Raw genomic sequence first — 16,578 nt, 5'->3', positions numbered from 1 at the left:
ACATTTCTTTGACGTTAATCGTCCATACAGGACTCAAGGGACAGCACTCACTCGTACATACAGAACTGCCGCCACGTTCTCGTAGTGTGTCACCTACTGAGTGGGGAAGTCATTAGAAATTCTTCGTTCCTTGTTTCATCTCAGACAGGTTTTTTAACTGTCATTTCTCAAGTGCAAACTATTTTTCAAATGAATTGCCTCTCAGATGTTTGGTTCTAGATTTTACAGTATTGTGCAGAGGTAATCTCACCTCAGCTCTTAAATGACAGTTGTATATTGGCATATATTACTATGTGTGCTGTTTTTCATGGCTGCACTTTATTCTCTTTTTTATAATTTTAATAAACTTTGACAACAGGTAAGTACTATTAATCAAAAACACATTATCACTAGGACTTTACACATTTTTTAGTTACTTAAACAGTAAAATAAATTTTACCTTTGAGATTTTATCTTTGGCTGTTTGGCCAAGTCTGAATTTATCAAGTAATTATGGCACTGGGTTTTGATTTTACTGCATGTACTGGCTTTGTGGGAGACTAGTCTGTTTGGATGCTCACCTTCCTAGACCTGCATGGAGCGGGGAGGTCCTTGAACTTCCAACAGGGCAGGGAACCCTGCCTGCTCTTAGGACTGGAGAGGGAGGCGGGGAGTAGGAGGAAATGGGAGGAGGTGGAAATTTTTAATAAATAAATAAAATTAAAAAAAAATATATTGTAGGACTATTCCTAATAAAGAACCTTGCTCAGTCACAAAATTTATGTACCTAAAACCATCACACCAGACCTACTTAGCATGTGCCAGACAGAAGCTTATTTTTCTCCTTTCTATTATTTTATGGCTTGAGAATAAAAAAGGTTACTGGTCTCTTAGTAAACACACATTCTGAAGCATTTTCCAAATGAATAACCTTATGTTAGTTTAGCAGATAAATGTTTTCTATGCTATGACTTTAAGATGATTCAGTAATAATTGAATCTGTGTATTCAACATGAAATTTTTATTCTTTCCTGAAAAATGCTATAATGAAATGAATTTTTCTAAGTGGGAAAATTTGTCTACTTACCTTAAGCAGAGACAAATCTGATTTTTCCTCTGATAATAAAGTTTTGTACGGTAATATGTGATTCATCACTGTCTTAATTGTGTGAAGTGTGCAGACAAGGCTAACAGGATTAACACCTTCTGTGTCTTTTATTGTGCTTTTGCTTCCTCTGAGAGCCCATTTAGAGAGCTATGAGTATACAGGGTGCAGAGGTTCTTGGGAGGAGAACCATTCTTTCGCACTTGGGTTTTGTTGTTTTTTGTTTTTTCTTTTAAAGGAAACACATATACTGGTGCTAGAATACGGATGTCTATATTTTTAATATATTGTATAAAGAGAAAAGCTAATTCAATCTCCGTTCTAATTATATCTTTAGGATAAATGAAGTCATCTGCACTTTGGTAAAAGCGATTTCACCTGAAATGCATTTCAGATTGCTTTTTAATAGGTTTCCCTGCGTTTGTCAGACTGTCAAGCGCCCAGGATCTCAAGAACAGTTTCCAATAACAACAGAACATAAAATATACATAATCACAGCTCATGAGCAGTACTCCAGCCACACTTTTCAATGCCTCTGGATTTTTCTTTTTCTAAGAATTGGTCAGGAATGTTAGAACTGACATTTGAACCTAATGTACAGTGTTTTCTATAGCCATACATCGCCCTTTGCAGTCATGACCATGAGGGAAGAAAACAAGTAACCAAGGTCTACAGAGGAGTATCGTTAGTAGAGATAATCAGTGTTTACGTATATTACCATATTTACAATGTTTTTAATAGCTCATGAATTTTACATGTATGCTCAAGTGCATCTCCAGCACCACATATCCATAACACACACACATGCATACACACACATGCATACACACATACAGACACACCTGTATATCTGTTCAACAGCTACTTGTGCTACAGAACTAGCACTCATTTGTCTGAAAATAGCTATAATAAATTATCAAAAATAACGAATAAGCATGGCTGTATTTGTTTTTCACTCTTCGCTCCTTGATGGCCTGCCACAATGAATACATGAAGACTTAGTCTCACTTACCAATGCCCAGCCTTAGCTTGGGTTGTTTCTAGTCAGTTTTTCTTAACTTAAATGACCCCATTTAATCTCCTTTTGCCTCCAGGATTTTACCTTTCTCTATTCCATATGTCTTTTTTGTTGTTGTTGTTCTAACTTCATTGCTGACTGTGAGGCTAGGCAGCTGGCCCCTGGCATCCTCCTCTCCTCCTTTTCTTGTCTTCTTTTTTTCTCTCTCCTTCTCTTATTTATTCTCTCAGCCTGCCAGCCCTGCCTATATCTCTCTCCTGCCTAGCTATTGGCCATTCAGTTCCCTATTAGACCTTTCAGGTATTTTACACAGGCAAAGTAACAGTGTCACGGAGTTAAACAAATGCACCATAATAGAATGCAACACATCTTTGTATCATTAAACAAATGCTCCAAAGCATAAGCAAATACAACACATCTTAAACTAATATCCCACAACACACGACTGTTATATTTACTAAAAGGGGTCCCTAGTGGTTTGCCTAAGTGAGTATTAACTTAAATAGTATCATCTGCCTTTTGACAGTCTATAGAGCATTCTGTTCAAATAGACCACATAGAATGCACTTTGCTTTCTATAAGAACAGTGATTACCTTCCTGATTCTCACACATTCATGGGACTGGTTTCCATTACATACCGGTTTCTGGATCATAGATTACACTCCCAACCAGCCAACAAGCCTCTGGTATGAGGTCTGAGCTACAGTATTGGTAAAGCACAGAGAGCATTTCAACATACAGTTAGTGAGTCCCTGGGCAAAAGGCACATAATACCATTGTGGATTTAGTTATAGAATTTCACCTGCAGCACTGCTTTTTAAAAATGCTAAGCAGTTGTCGTTGTTCAAAAACTATATATAGAATCAAAAAAAAATGTTCTCTCAACTATCACAAGAGTAAAAGCATGTCATTTGATCAATTGACCTGCCTACCCTGATAGATTACTATTCCCGAAAAAAGCTCACAGTAGTTTGGTGACACCCATGTAAATGTCTTACTTTCCTTGTGTTCCGAGAGCAGTCTTCTTACATCTCTATTGTGTTCTATTCACATTTACTATCTCCATTAGTAAGTTTACATCCTTTATTTCGTTATGATATAAATGGTGGGTAATCAGGAAAAGCTTTTCATTCAATGGCATTTGCTCAATGGAACAAAGTGCCTGCTGGACATGGGTGAAGCTCCTATTCAAAGTGTTGGAAATTGGAGATCAGGCTTAATGCGTTACAGTAGCTAGATAAGCACTCCCCAAACTATCACACACATCCATGTTATTGTCACCTTATCTTTTTCCTAGTTCTTCATCTTTTTCCTTGGCGTTCTCCCCCTCCTTTTTGTTTTTCTTTTACAAGACTTCCCAGCTGGGCATGATCATTCTCTGAAACAGTTACTATATTTTCACTTGATATTATGCAAAGAATAGTGAAGAGTTTGAACGGCTTTGGTGTCAGTGCACATAATGGAAGATGCCAGGGGTTCTTGGAACTGTGAAACAAGATTCAAAGGACACCTGGGCACGGTGAAGATGCTTCCTTGTACTCTCAAGTCGTGCATCTCATGCATCAGTTCTTTAGTTCTTCCTCTACCGGATTGTTAAGTTTGCTTCCCTTCCATAAATTTTTCAGCTAATCAGAGCTTTCATGACACAAATCAGTCATTTAATTCTGCTCAAAGGGAGTTACAGATACTGTTAATTTCATAACATTTTAGTGTGCTAGAAAAATGCTAATGATCTATTAGATAACTAGTCATGTCTGATAACATAAACTCATATATCTTTCATATACTTGCTAGTTTCCCATATGTACAACTTCCTCATTTAATATTTGTCTTCATTGGATTGAGTGCTTTACTTCCTTTCATAAGAGAAAGGGAAGTTTTCTGTATAACAAGACCTCCCTAGTTAACACATTTTATTAAGCTATCACAGTTCTTATGATGACTCAACTTATTGAGACATATATGACCGCTGCAGGTCTACCCAAGAATCTGAGTAACTGACAAGCAAAACAGGGAAGGACTTAATGACCCAGATCTGTGAGAAAGTCCAATTAATCTAAACCTTAATAGGAATGGGTCCATTGCAACATTAGTATCAAATACACACACTCAGAATTTAGCACAAATAGGCTTTCCATATTTAAGAAGTTGTTGGACTTCTGCCTACAGGATATGCAGAAGTGCTATGGGAATGACTAGAAGCAGTATTTGAAGCAGATTATGAATATATTTTACAGGCTTGCACAAGTTGGGTGTTTGGTTGACCCAGATAGATCCAGTGTCATTTGAATGAAGCAATTGAGTGAAGTAAATGGAGTATTTCCAGTAATAAACACAAACTCAGATGCAGATATTTATTCCAATCCTGTTCAACTTCTGTGCAATGAGCAAATACAGTGTCTAATGTATGTGTAATGTCATGTGAGGATGGATTTGTGTGCCCATGTGTCTGTGCTTCTGTTAGAAGCCAGTGGCAGAGAAAAAGAACTAGAAACAGATAACACATGTTTTAAACAAGGTTACTTCCACACGGGAAAAAATAAATCTTATGCTACATGTTACAATATTTTCAGTCTCTTCAAATTAACTCCTTCCTCTTGCTGGTTTGAAACCTCTTACCACAGGAATGTGGTAACACAAATAGCTGATAATTGAAATGAGAACTAGACTGAAGCTATATTTTCATTTTTGTCCAGTAAAAAGTGACAAGGGATTCTAGAACTGTCAATGATTCAATAGCTATCTCTCTACTTAGTATAATAGAGGCATATAAAAAATCTATTGGAACTAAATTGAAAAAAGAACACCCCAATCATCTTTTCGGGTAAGTAGAGGTGATTTTGAGCATCTGCTGGTTCTGTCGCAAAGAGTTTGCAATTGAAATCCCTATGTGTTAAACTTAGAATCCTTCTCAGACACTTGGCTTAAGTCAAGGACTTAATATTCCTTTCATGTAAAATCTTTTTTCATATGGAAATTTTGAAATATGATTTTGCAGTCCATCTTAATAATTGTTCTCTTTTTCAAATCTTGATGACTATCCTAACTGTCCTCATTTAAACCATGAGACAAAGTGGAATGGTGGTGGCACATGTCTTTAATCCCAGCACTTGGGAATCAAAATCAGGTGGATCTCTGTGAGTTCCAGGCCATTCTGGTCTATGGAGCAAGTTCCAGGATAGCCAGGTTGTTACACAAAGAAACCCTGTCTTGCAAATCAATCAAACAAATAAAACAAACAAAGAAGGCATATTCATTTCTTTTCTATACATGGTCATCTAGTATCTGATGCCTAACAGTGACTTCTCACTTGGTTAGATAGGTATACGTAGTGGTTAGCTATGCTTGCATGAGATTTATTTGAGGAGGTGGTCTCTGTTTAAACTGTGTGCTGTACATTTTATTGCTCAACAGAGGAACTGAAGTAACATCGTGACAAGTACTGAATGTATGTTTCTGATCCCTTCAGTTTAGCTAAGTCAGAAATACAACATACATGTAGTTCCCCAATAGGTCATTGCAATCTAATTTTTACTCTAATATATTCCCTATAATCTTAATATGAGAATAGAAAGTATCTCCTCTCATTCTTTGAAATTCATTTAAATAAACTTAGGTCTTTAAGAATCTTATAATTTATGTTAGATAAATTGACATAAATAAAATGACAAGTTGCTTCCCTGTCCATTAGAAGCCCTTTTTAACTGTACCCATTTCCAGTGTGCAGAAATCTTATTTGACATTTGTTTGGTATGTTATATAAATGTACTTTGTCTCCCAGCTAGAATATAAATTTCTCAAGGGTCAAGTTGGAATCTGATTTCCCCATTGATAGCTCCTTCTCCCTGACTGAGAAGCATTTACCTTCCAGTAGGGAAACCAACAACTTTTCACTGTAAGCAAAACCCACATAGAGCAAGAAGTGTGTTAGAGCTTTAGAGGCATAGCTAGAAGTAAGTGTTAATCATTTTAAAATTTAACAAACCTAAAGCCTTAAAGCTCACTCCATCCCTTTAATTCGTCCAGAAATATCACGTTAAAGCAACACTTATTATCAGCATTGACCTGCTTGGTGAACAACGTAGAAGAGGAAGGGGTGATAAGATGCTATTTCACGACACGCCTATTACAGAATTCATTTACAGTGTGGAACCTTTGCCAGTGATAAATGAGGCCTACTGTGGCACAATTTGAATGTCCCTTGGCTTTTGTAAAAGCAAACCTGCCAAAAGGTTGTGAAATGCACAAGGGAGAGAGAGATTTGAGTTGAGCTAACTAAGAAGCGTAATTTTAGATAAAGTATCCACGGTTTCTGTGAAGGAATTTTTGTTCACAGTGGATGGAGATTCTATGATTAAGGATTAAAAAGAGAGCACACTTTCCATTTAATATTCCACCAGCTTCTCATGTGCTTGATTTTGCCTGTGCGCCACCTTCTAAAATTAGCTCCATATATAAAAACACAGTATCTTCCTTATTGCCTCAAATCTAAATCTGGTAGAGAAATGATGCCATTTGTGCCATTGGAATTTATTGTAAGATTGTTGGCTGGCTGTAGAAAATTGTGGTTGCTTGTATTCTTTGATGCTTTAATATGAAAAAGAGCTCAGGTGAAAAAATGGCCATCTGGTCCCCATGCCACTACTCCTCTTTTCTCAGTATCCGTTAAATGTTACAAGTCTTGGCTCCAATCACCGAGGGACTAATGAATAGCAGTGTTAATTGATATTAACATATGTAAGCCTGCCTAAGACACTTCTGACATTACAAAGGTATCCAGCAGGTGGTTAGCCAGAAAGTTTTTCTGCTTTGGCAAACAAACAGCCATAAAACAATGCAGAAAGTCCTACCGTACTTAGTTTGTCCACTGTTGTGAAAAGACAAATTGTGTGAAGGCTCAATTCCACAGGACGGTTGTAGAGGAAATTGAGCTGTAGAGAATAAGTGTGAGTTTTACAGTTTGGGTGAGAGGCAAAGTGTCAAGTGGAGGCAAGATAAATAGTAGAATGGACTCACAGAACTAAACACATAGGAACAAGCTAAGTAAGAGCTTGAGACTCTGGTTCATTTGATTTACATACTCAAGTTAGAGAAAAGCTTTTGCTGGGTTTATTTAATTCTTTATAATCTTAGAACACTTGGTGAGTTTTTCTGTATCTTTTCCCTCTTTTGTATATGGTTGTATTTATTATTTTTAAATGTATTTTTTTTACATAGAATTACATTACTTCCCCTCTTATTTCCCACCCTCCATCCATTCTGTTTCTTTCCTTGAACGTTTCCCATGTCCCCCCATCTAACTGGTATCCCCTTTTCTCTTGAATACCATTATGTTATTCTTGTTGTATACCTATATGTGCATTTATGTATGTATGTATGTATGCATGTTTATTCACAAGTATATCTATGACAATTTTCCTCTTTCCACATTAATATGTGGCGGCGCAAATGAATGTAGACAGATTATATAGATATATACAGCTTTAATAAGGAAATAGACTTACAGGACCACAGGTTCCCGCGGAGCACTGGAAAAGCGGAGCAAAAGAAAAGGGGCTGCTGGGCTCACGCCCGGCAGATTTATCTGTAAACATTAGCCCGAGGCGAACACGCCCCCAATGGGTGGGGCTATGTCCCTACATTAATACACCCATAAATATAGCCATTGTCCCGATCTTATTAATTCAGAGGGTGATTTTTAGGAAGTAGTAGTTATAGTGGGAAGATGGCACCGAGGGAAATATATGTCAGGAAAGAAAAAATATAGGTATAATAATTCAAGTTTTCATTATTTTACAAGTGTTTATAAAACTTAATCACTTAAATTAATATTTATAATAACAGCTATGAGAATCTTCTTTGACTATTACCAAAAATGTCTTTAGCAGGTTAACATGACATGGCCTAAGGGAAGCACTGTAGGAACAATTCGTGTCTCCTGCTACACAGTTTCTATGCCTTCCTGCCTTAATCGGGTTCTCTTATTCTTGTAGCCCAGTTAGTCTGGGCTCTTGCACCTCATTTTGGATGAGATTTAATGCTATCTTCTGGGCTGTTACGGAATTGTCTTTTGCTGTAGCCATCAGTATCCTTCACTGTCTGCGTCTGACGCCCTGTTCATTCTTGGGTTTTAAGTCCCTTCCCTGCACCACACCTTGGCTATAGCGTTCTTGGAAGCGTTTTGTGGTGATGGGAATTGACAAATTCTCATTTCCTGGAGATTAGCTTTGGTCTGCTGTCCTACTTAGCAACCATACAGAGTTTTCTCCTGCTTCCTACCCTTAGTCAGCTGACTTAGTCATGTGGTGACACAAATAAGCATGGTGAGGTGCCTTTCCTGGATTAAACGCTAAGTCAAGGCAGATACTATGTAAAGTAGGGATGTAAGGGCTAACGCACTATAAATGAGAGGAATCTTAGTTTATATCTAATCAAACATTGACTTCACAGGACACCACTAATTACGTTCAATTGGATATAAGAAACATTAGCACCTGTTATCCGCGAGCAGTGTCTACTGGCTGCAGAAAATGGAGATGAGACGAACCTTTTTGTCATCAATGAAACAGCAGAACTGAAGGCCCATATATGCCTTTGTACTGCTCGAAACTAGGTGTGCACTTGTCTGTTCTCCTCTGAAGCATAACCGTGAAGATGTTTTCCCTCCTGGAGTACTGCAGCTGTTTAGGAGAGCCAGCAATCTTGGGACCACTTGCTGATACTTAATAGAACTTTCATCGATGAGGGGCAATCTTTGGATAGTTTGTATGTAAGATAAACTTGTTCTGTAGCTGAGAGCCTAGTTGGAAATCTGTGGAACTACTCACCACGAAAGCATTGCTGTTTAAGTTGGTTGATAGAAAAGGGAGAAGGAAACCAGGTGGTGGTTGTACACACCTTTAACCCCAGCACTCAGGAGGCAGAGGCAGAGGCAGGTGGATCTCTGTGAGTTCGAGGCCAGCCTGGTCTACAAGAGCTAGTTCCAGAACAGGCACCCAAGCTACAGAGAAACCTTGTCTCCAGGGAAGAAAAGGGGGTGGGGAGAGAAGATTATGATGACCCACAGATGTCAAAAGAAATTCCTACCTTCCTGTCTTCCTGTTTTGTTGTACCAGTCCTTTCATATAAACACGGATCTTTCTGCTACTGTCTGTTCAATGGCATTAATTTGTAAAGCGCTAGCCCATACCCTAAAGTGTGACTGAGTTTTTAGAGTACTATCTGTTAGCTGAGATTCTGACTAGATATGATGGCCTTTTAAGTATGAGTCTCTTGGGATGCTCTCAAAATTTCAATTTCAACAAGCTTGCCAGGCACCTTTTATGTATACGGAAGTTTGAGAAATACCCTTCTTTCCAATGTCATTAAGTCTTCCTCGTTTCCTTGTAAAACAATGTACTCTAGCTGTAGTTTTAGTCTCTAAAAATGTTTACATTTTTCCTTGTTCCTGAAGTATTTATAATATTCTGTCTCATGTGATAATGTGATAAAACCACGATGGATATACTTGTTTTTATTCCCTCTATAATAGGCCTGTGCATGCCAGTGCATCCATACAGAACTTGACTTCTAGGGGCTGCTCAATTCTTATCTCCAAGAATGCGTGAAATGTTACCTCCAGGCCTTTCTCCTCCCCTTCTGTCAAAGCTCTGTGAACAGAAGCTACAGTGAAACTCCAAAACGCTTGTACCATATTAAAATAAATGAACTGCTTAGAAAACCTCTTGCTCGAACTAAGCTTAGTGCACAGAATTTGGTCCCAGATAAATAGTTGACTCAGGAGTTTTTGTTCTCTGTAAATCTCCTTATCAGCAGAAGGTTTATTTTTGAAACTCGTGGCTCAGTGTAGTGAAAAGCAGTCACTTGAATCAAGAACTAAAGCGCTATTCATGGTTCAGGTCATAAAAATTACCTCTATGTCTGTCATTGGTGAATCATTTATGATGTCCTCAGTACGATGTAAATTTTCAAAAGGTTAACTTTGGATGTGCATTTTTAAAGCGTGGGTGTATTTGCTTATAATATGTCAAGCTACATAAGGGGCATTTTAAAAAAAATGACTGTTTAATTTTTACAAAATCCAAGTGGATAGAGGAAGCAAATTTAAATCAAAGACCAGAAACATGATTTGAACTTCAATTGTTCAGATTCAATTACATTGAAATATTTCCTTGGTTTTTGTCTTGCTGGAAATCAATATATAAAAACCAACTTTTGTAAACATATGTGTCTGTGGACTAAATGATTTCAATGACCTCAATGATTTACTTTTTTTTCAACCTTGAGCAAACATGATGCTTTTTGATTTAAAAAAGTAAAATGCTAGTAAACCATAAGCATCCCTATTTGTGTGAGTGTGTGTGAGTGTGTGTGTGTGTGTGCATGTGCGGGATCAGCACACATGTAAATGAACTAGGGATGAACAAATTACAAAGAGGTGAATTTCTCCAGTATTGCTGCAACTATTGAAGGATCTTTAATTAGCATTCACTGCTGCATTTAAATAAGACTTTACATACATACTAGTGAAATTATATTAACGAGTTACTCTACAGTTGATAAATAAACAGCATATATCATAGAAAGAATAGCATGAACACATCTAGAGATGGGATAGGTGGAAACATTTGGATATTTTGTAGACATATGTCCTCATCAAGTGAAAGGGGAGAAAAACATTTTGAAAAGAAAGCCTTTTAGTTAAGAAAACTGTCCAAAGTCTAAGATTCAAAGAAAACATAACCATAAGTTAGTTCAATTAACCTATTAGGTTCCTATAAATAAAGTGATAAATGCAAAAAAGGGAAAAGAAGTCAGATTTTACCAAGCGCACTGATAGCACTATAAAATCTATCCACAATTAGGTAAAACTGTCATGACACTTGACTCTCTTATAAAGCACCTCAGTTACTTTACTACAAAGAACAATGTTCTTTAGACAATCCCAGCTGCGGTAAGCTTTCTCAAATAGGTCATCCTCAACTTTTGAAGATGGTGCCAGTTTCGCCTGGACATTTGTCTTATTCAACAATTGTTCACGGAGACAAGGCATGAAGTTTTAGAAGTTGAACTGTGTCTTTAAAGACAGAGCAGGAGCAGGGCAAGGAAGATATGTCGAAGTTCTAACTCTCTGAAATTTATGAAAATCACCTAATGTAGAAGTAGAGTCTGAGAACAGTTAATCTTCAGTGTCAACTTGATTGGACTGAGAGTCACCCAGGAGAAATACCTTTGACGTATCTATGAAGGGATATTGAGAGCACTCATCCAGAAATGGAAGACCCTCCTGCATGTAAATAGACCCATTCCATGGTCTTGGATCTTAAACTGATAACAGAAAAAAAAAAGGAAAGAAGAGAAAGCCAACTGATCAGTGATAATTTTTTATCTCTGCTTCCTGATCAATGCCATGGACCAAGACACATTTGACTATATGCTTTCAACTATCATAATGAAATGGGTGTATTTTTATTAAGTGTGAGCCTAAATACATCATTCCTAAATTTTATTAAGCATAGAAAAGTAATAAATACACCAATACAAAGTCTTTACAGACATGGCCACCATTATTAATTAACATGGTGCCTATGCTAATGATTGATGTCACAGAAGAGCGAGAAGTGGGCAAGACAAGCAGAGTGAGTCTTTCCTCGTCAAGACAGAGACTAACTGAAGAGTGCTGAGAACCACCAGAATCAAAGTGGAATCTAAGTGATCCTTTCCTTAAGGTTCAAAGTGTGCCTTTATGGATAGCTTGAGTTTAGACTTTAGAATTTTAGAATAAAAGAAAATTAATTTATTAATTTTAATCTACCAAATTGTTTTAACCTACCAAATTTGTAACATTTTTTTTCATGGAAAATCAAGGAATCTACCAAATAAAAGGCTATTGTGAAAATTTGTTTTAGAGATAAAGATAATGTTACCAGATGGTTAATGGTAGTGGTCATGAGAGAAACGGAATCTATGGCATTTTATATAGGTACAATCGGGGGTTGCAGAGATGGATCAGTGGGTAAGAGCCTTACTCTAAAAATATTAGATTATGTGTTTGTATATTTAGGACACACATAATAAAATAGGCACAAATGTATGTGCCTAGGACCCCAACGTTGGAAGCACAGACATCCAGGCTGTTAACCAAAGTGAGTATCCAGTTTAGTAGATATTGTATCTCAAGAGAATAATATGGATAGCAATAGAGGAAAATATCCAAAGTTCTGTTCTGGCCTCAGTATGTACACAAATGGGCTCACACACCTACATACACATATGCATGTAAAACACATGTAAATGCCCACATACATATGATAAAAATAGACATTTCTGATACATGAGAGGTATCATAGAGAAAAGTTAAGAAAAATTCAAGATCAAATGTGATGTTTAACTTCTGGGAAATTTTATATTTAATACTTTTGAACTATAGTGAGTAATATCTAGGTAATTTTTCCTGAAAATTTTCAAGATAGATTCAGTCTTGAAGATTCAGTTATCAAGTGTTACTTACTTGACTCTATGTACAATGTTCTTAATATATAGGCTTCGTCTCTTCCCATGACTTTTAGAATATGGTAACAATATCTTTATTTTATTCAGAGGAAAACTTTACCCAATAAGATTTATATTAACACAAGGAACTTGGAGTAAAGATCAAATCTTGAATTTTTATGACATCTTCAGTGACATTCTTCAAGAAGTAACTAATTCTTTAGGAAACTGAGGAATATGGATGCCAGAAAAAAATGTTTCCTTTAATTTGTTATTTAACTTTATAATGCTTTTAATATAAATATAGAATTATAATTCTTTATGATTTTATCATGTTTATCATATCATACCATATGCTCAGGGAATATACCTGCTTACTAACTATGAATAGCAATTCAATAAATACCCTTTGGATTTAAGTGAATTCAACAACTGGTCCTAGCATTGAATGCATGGATTTCTGAGGTCTTGCACCATCTTGCATATAAACATGGTTTTATATATAATTTATATAGGCTAAGTGATATTTCTTTATATTTGTATTTCAATATACTAAGCTCAGTTACACATGTCTCCATAAGATCAATAAGGCCAGAAAGATTTCTGTTGTCTATGGTTATATATTAACCATTTTAAAATGGAAAGACTTAAACTATCTAATGTTTCTTTTATTTCCTTTCCTTTTCTTTCGTCAGACAGATTTCTCATTCATGCAGTGCTGACTTTGCTCTCATTATACAATAAAGGATGACCTTGAATTTCTAACCTTCCTGTCTCCACCTTACCGTGGTGGGAATATAGTTGAATAGACCAACACCTAATTTGCATAGTACTGAAATCAAACCTCAAACCATTTGCATGTGCTTTAAGTCAACATATGTAAAGGATTTAAGAATAAAGTTCCATTGTGGAATATTACTTTAACTGTGTAAAGGTGTGTTACTCTTGTTTATACTGCATTTATTTAATGATGTAAAGATGTCTTGCATCTGTTTCACCTTGCCTGCCTAAGGTACCTGATTGGTCTAATAAAAAGCTTAACTGCCAATAGTGAGGCAGGAGAAAGAACATAGACTAGCAGAAAACCTGGGCTCGAGAGAGGAGAAGAATGAGAGAAAATGAGAAGGTGGAGGTATAAGCCAGGGACACGCAGGAAGCAAGAAGCACACAGCCACTGCCAGACAGGCATAGACACAACAGGAAAGTAAGATATACAGAAAGAAAGAATGTAAAAAACCCTGAGGCAAAACTTCAATAAAGAGAAAAAGGTTAATTTAAGTTAAAAGAGCTAGCCAGGCTGAGCATTCAAAACTAATAATAAGTCTCTGTGTCATAATTTGGAAGCTGGTAGGAGAGCTAAAAGAAAAAGCCTGGTATAACGTTCAAATGGGTTGAACTGATAGGGTGATGTAAAGAGGGCTCTAGCAGGGGGCTAGAAACCACCCTTCCATTCTCATTCCAGGGAATTATATCCCAGCCATTATGCTTTCCACACTGAATAGAAACAATATGCTTATATCTCTCTCTCCACCAGAGATGGAAGATGAATTCGTTCACTTTTCTCATAGTTGTGTCTGACGAGGGTTTATGTTGCTTCGTTATTTGAGCCGCAGGAATTTGAAGTGAATTGCTACATTGCTTCATCGGTCAGAAAGCAGAGATTCATAAACACTCTTGTCCAGCAAGATTTCTCCTTTTCATTCAGTCTGGGGCTACAGCCCGTGGCATAGCACTACCCATATTTAAAATTGCTCTCTCCAGCTTTTTCGCAATGGGTTTGCTGTCAGAACGCACGTGTTGTGAAAACCACCGCTAATTCAAAGCCAAAATGGGAAAGGAAAAGACTCACATCAACATCGTCGTCATTGGACACGTCGATTCCGGCAAGTCCACTACAACCGGCCACCTGATCTACAAGTGTGGTGGAATCGACAAACGAACCATTGAAAAGTTTGAGAAGGAGGCTGCGGAGATGGGAAAAGGCTCCTTCAAGTATGCCTGGGTCTTGGACAAACTGAAAACTGAGCGTGAGCGTGGTATCACTATTGACATCTCCCTGTGGAAGTTTGAGACCAGCAAGTACTATGTGACTATCATTGATGCCCCAGGACACAGAGACTTCATCAAAAACATGATTACAGGCACATCACAGGCTGACTGTGCTGTCCTGATTGTTGCTGCTGGTGTTGGTGAATTCGAAGCTGGTATTTCCAAGAATGGGCAGACCCGTGAGCGTGCACTTCTGGCTTACACCCTGGGTGTGAAACAGCTTATTGTTGGTGTCAACAAAATGGATTCCACCCTACAGCCAGAAGAGATACGAGGAAATTGTTAAGGAAGTCAGCACCTACATTAAGAAAATTGGCTACAACCCTGACACAGTAGCATTTGTGCCAATTTCTGGTTGGAATGGTGACAACATGCTGGAGCCAAGTGCTAATATGCCTTGGTTCAAGGGATGGAAAGTCACTCGCAAAGATGGTGGTTCCAGTGGGACCACCCTGTTGGAAGCTTTGGATTGCATCCTGCCACCAACTGGTCCAACTGACAAGCCTCTGCGACTGCCCCTCCAGGATGTCTATAAAATTGGTGGCATTGGGACTGTCCCTGTGGGCCGAGTGGAGACTGGTGTTTTAAAACCTGGCATGGTGGTAACCTTTGCTCCAGTCAATGTGACAACAGAAGTAAAGTCTGTTGAAATGCACCATGAAGCTTTGAGTGAAGCTCTTCCTGGGGACAACGTGGGCTTCAATGTGAAGAACGTGTCTGTCAAAGATGTTCGACGTGGTAACGTTGCTGGTGACAGCAAAAATGACCCACCAATGGAAGCTGCTGGCTTCACTGCTCAGGTGATTATCCTGAACCACCCAGGCCAAATTAGTGCTGGCTACGCTCCTGTACTAGATTGTCACACAGCTCACATAGCATGCAAGTTTGCTGAGCTTAAAGAAAAGATTGATCGTCGTTCTGGCAAGAAGTTGGAAGATGGACCGAAATTCTTGAAATCTGGTGATGCAGCCATTGTTGATATGGTTCCTGGCAAGCCCATGTGCGTCGAGAGCTTCTCTGACTATCCTCCACTGGGTCGTTTTGCTGTTCGTGACATGAGGCAGACAGTTGCTGTGGGTGTCATCAAAGCTGTGGACAAGAAGGCTGCTGGAGCTGGCAAGGTCACCAAGTCTGCCCAGAAAGCTCAGAAGGCTAAATGAATATTATCCCTAACACCTGCCACCCCAGTCTTAATCAGTGGTGGAAGAACGGTCTCAGAACTGTTTGTCTCAATTGGCCATTTAAGTTTAATAGTAAAAGACTGGTTAATGATAACAATGCATCGTAAAACCTTCAGAAGGAAAGGAGAATGTTTTGTGGACCATTTTTTTGTGTGTGGCAGTTTTAAGTTATTAGTTTTCAAAATCAGTACTTTTTAATGGAACAACTTGACCAAAGATCTGTCACAGAATTTTGAGACCCATTAAAACAAGTTTAATGAGAAAAAAAAAAATTGCTCTCTCCACTGTTGTTCGTCCAACCTATAAACTCCTTCATAAGCAGACTACGATTTGTCTGCTGGGTGATTCCAGATTCTGTCTAGTTGAATATTACTTATTACAAGTGTACCACTTATGAACATTGCATCCAATGGTATCATATATATATATATATATATATATATATATATATATATATATATATATATATTCAATATAGGGTTTCTCTGTACCTTTGGAGCCTGTCCCGGAACTACCTCTGTAGAACAGGCTGGCCTTGAACTCACAGAGATTTGCCTGCCTCTGCCTCCCGAGTGCTGGTTTAAAGGCTTGCACCACCATTGCCCAGCTTAGAAATGATTTATTTTTAAGATTATAATACAATTATATCTTTTCTTTTTTCATCCCTCCAAATCCTTCCATTTACCACCCTTTCAAATTTATAGCCTTTTTTCTTTAGTTGTTGTTATATACATATAACTGTATGAATAAATAC

The 16,578-nt window shown here is 37.7% G+C and overlaps 1 pseudogene; it reads left to right on the top strand.

Moving 5' to 3' along the window:
* The first annotated feature begins 14,389 nt into the window (after nucleotides 1-14,389).
* Nucleotides 14,390-16,014, top strand: LOC130866587 (elongation factor 1-alpha 1-like; annotated as a pseudogene).
* Nucleotides 16,015-16,578: the final 564 nt, after the last annotated feature.

This window comes from Chionomys nivalis, chromosome 25 (assembly GCF_950005125.1).
Source record: "Chionomys nivalis chromosome 25, mChiNiv1.1, whole genome shotgun sequence".
Classification (NCBI taxonomy): Eukaryota; Metazoa; Chordata; class Mammalia; order Rodentia; family Cricetidae; genus Chionomys; species Chionomys nivalis.
Note: the sequence above shows the minus strand (reverse complement) of the source record. Positions and strands in the feature narration are given on the sequence as shown.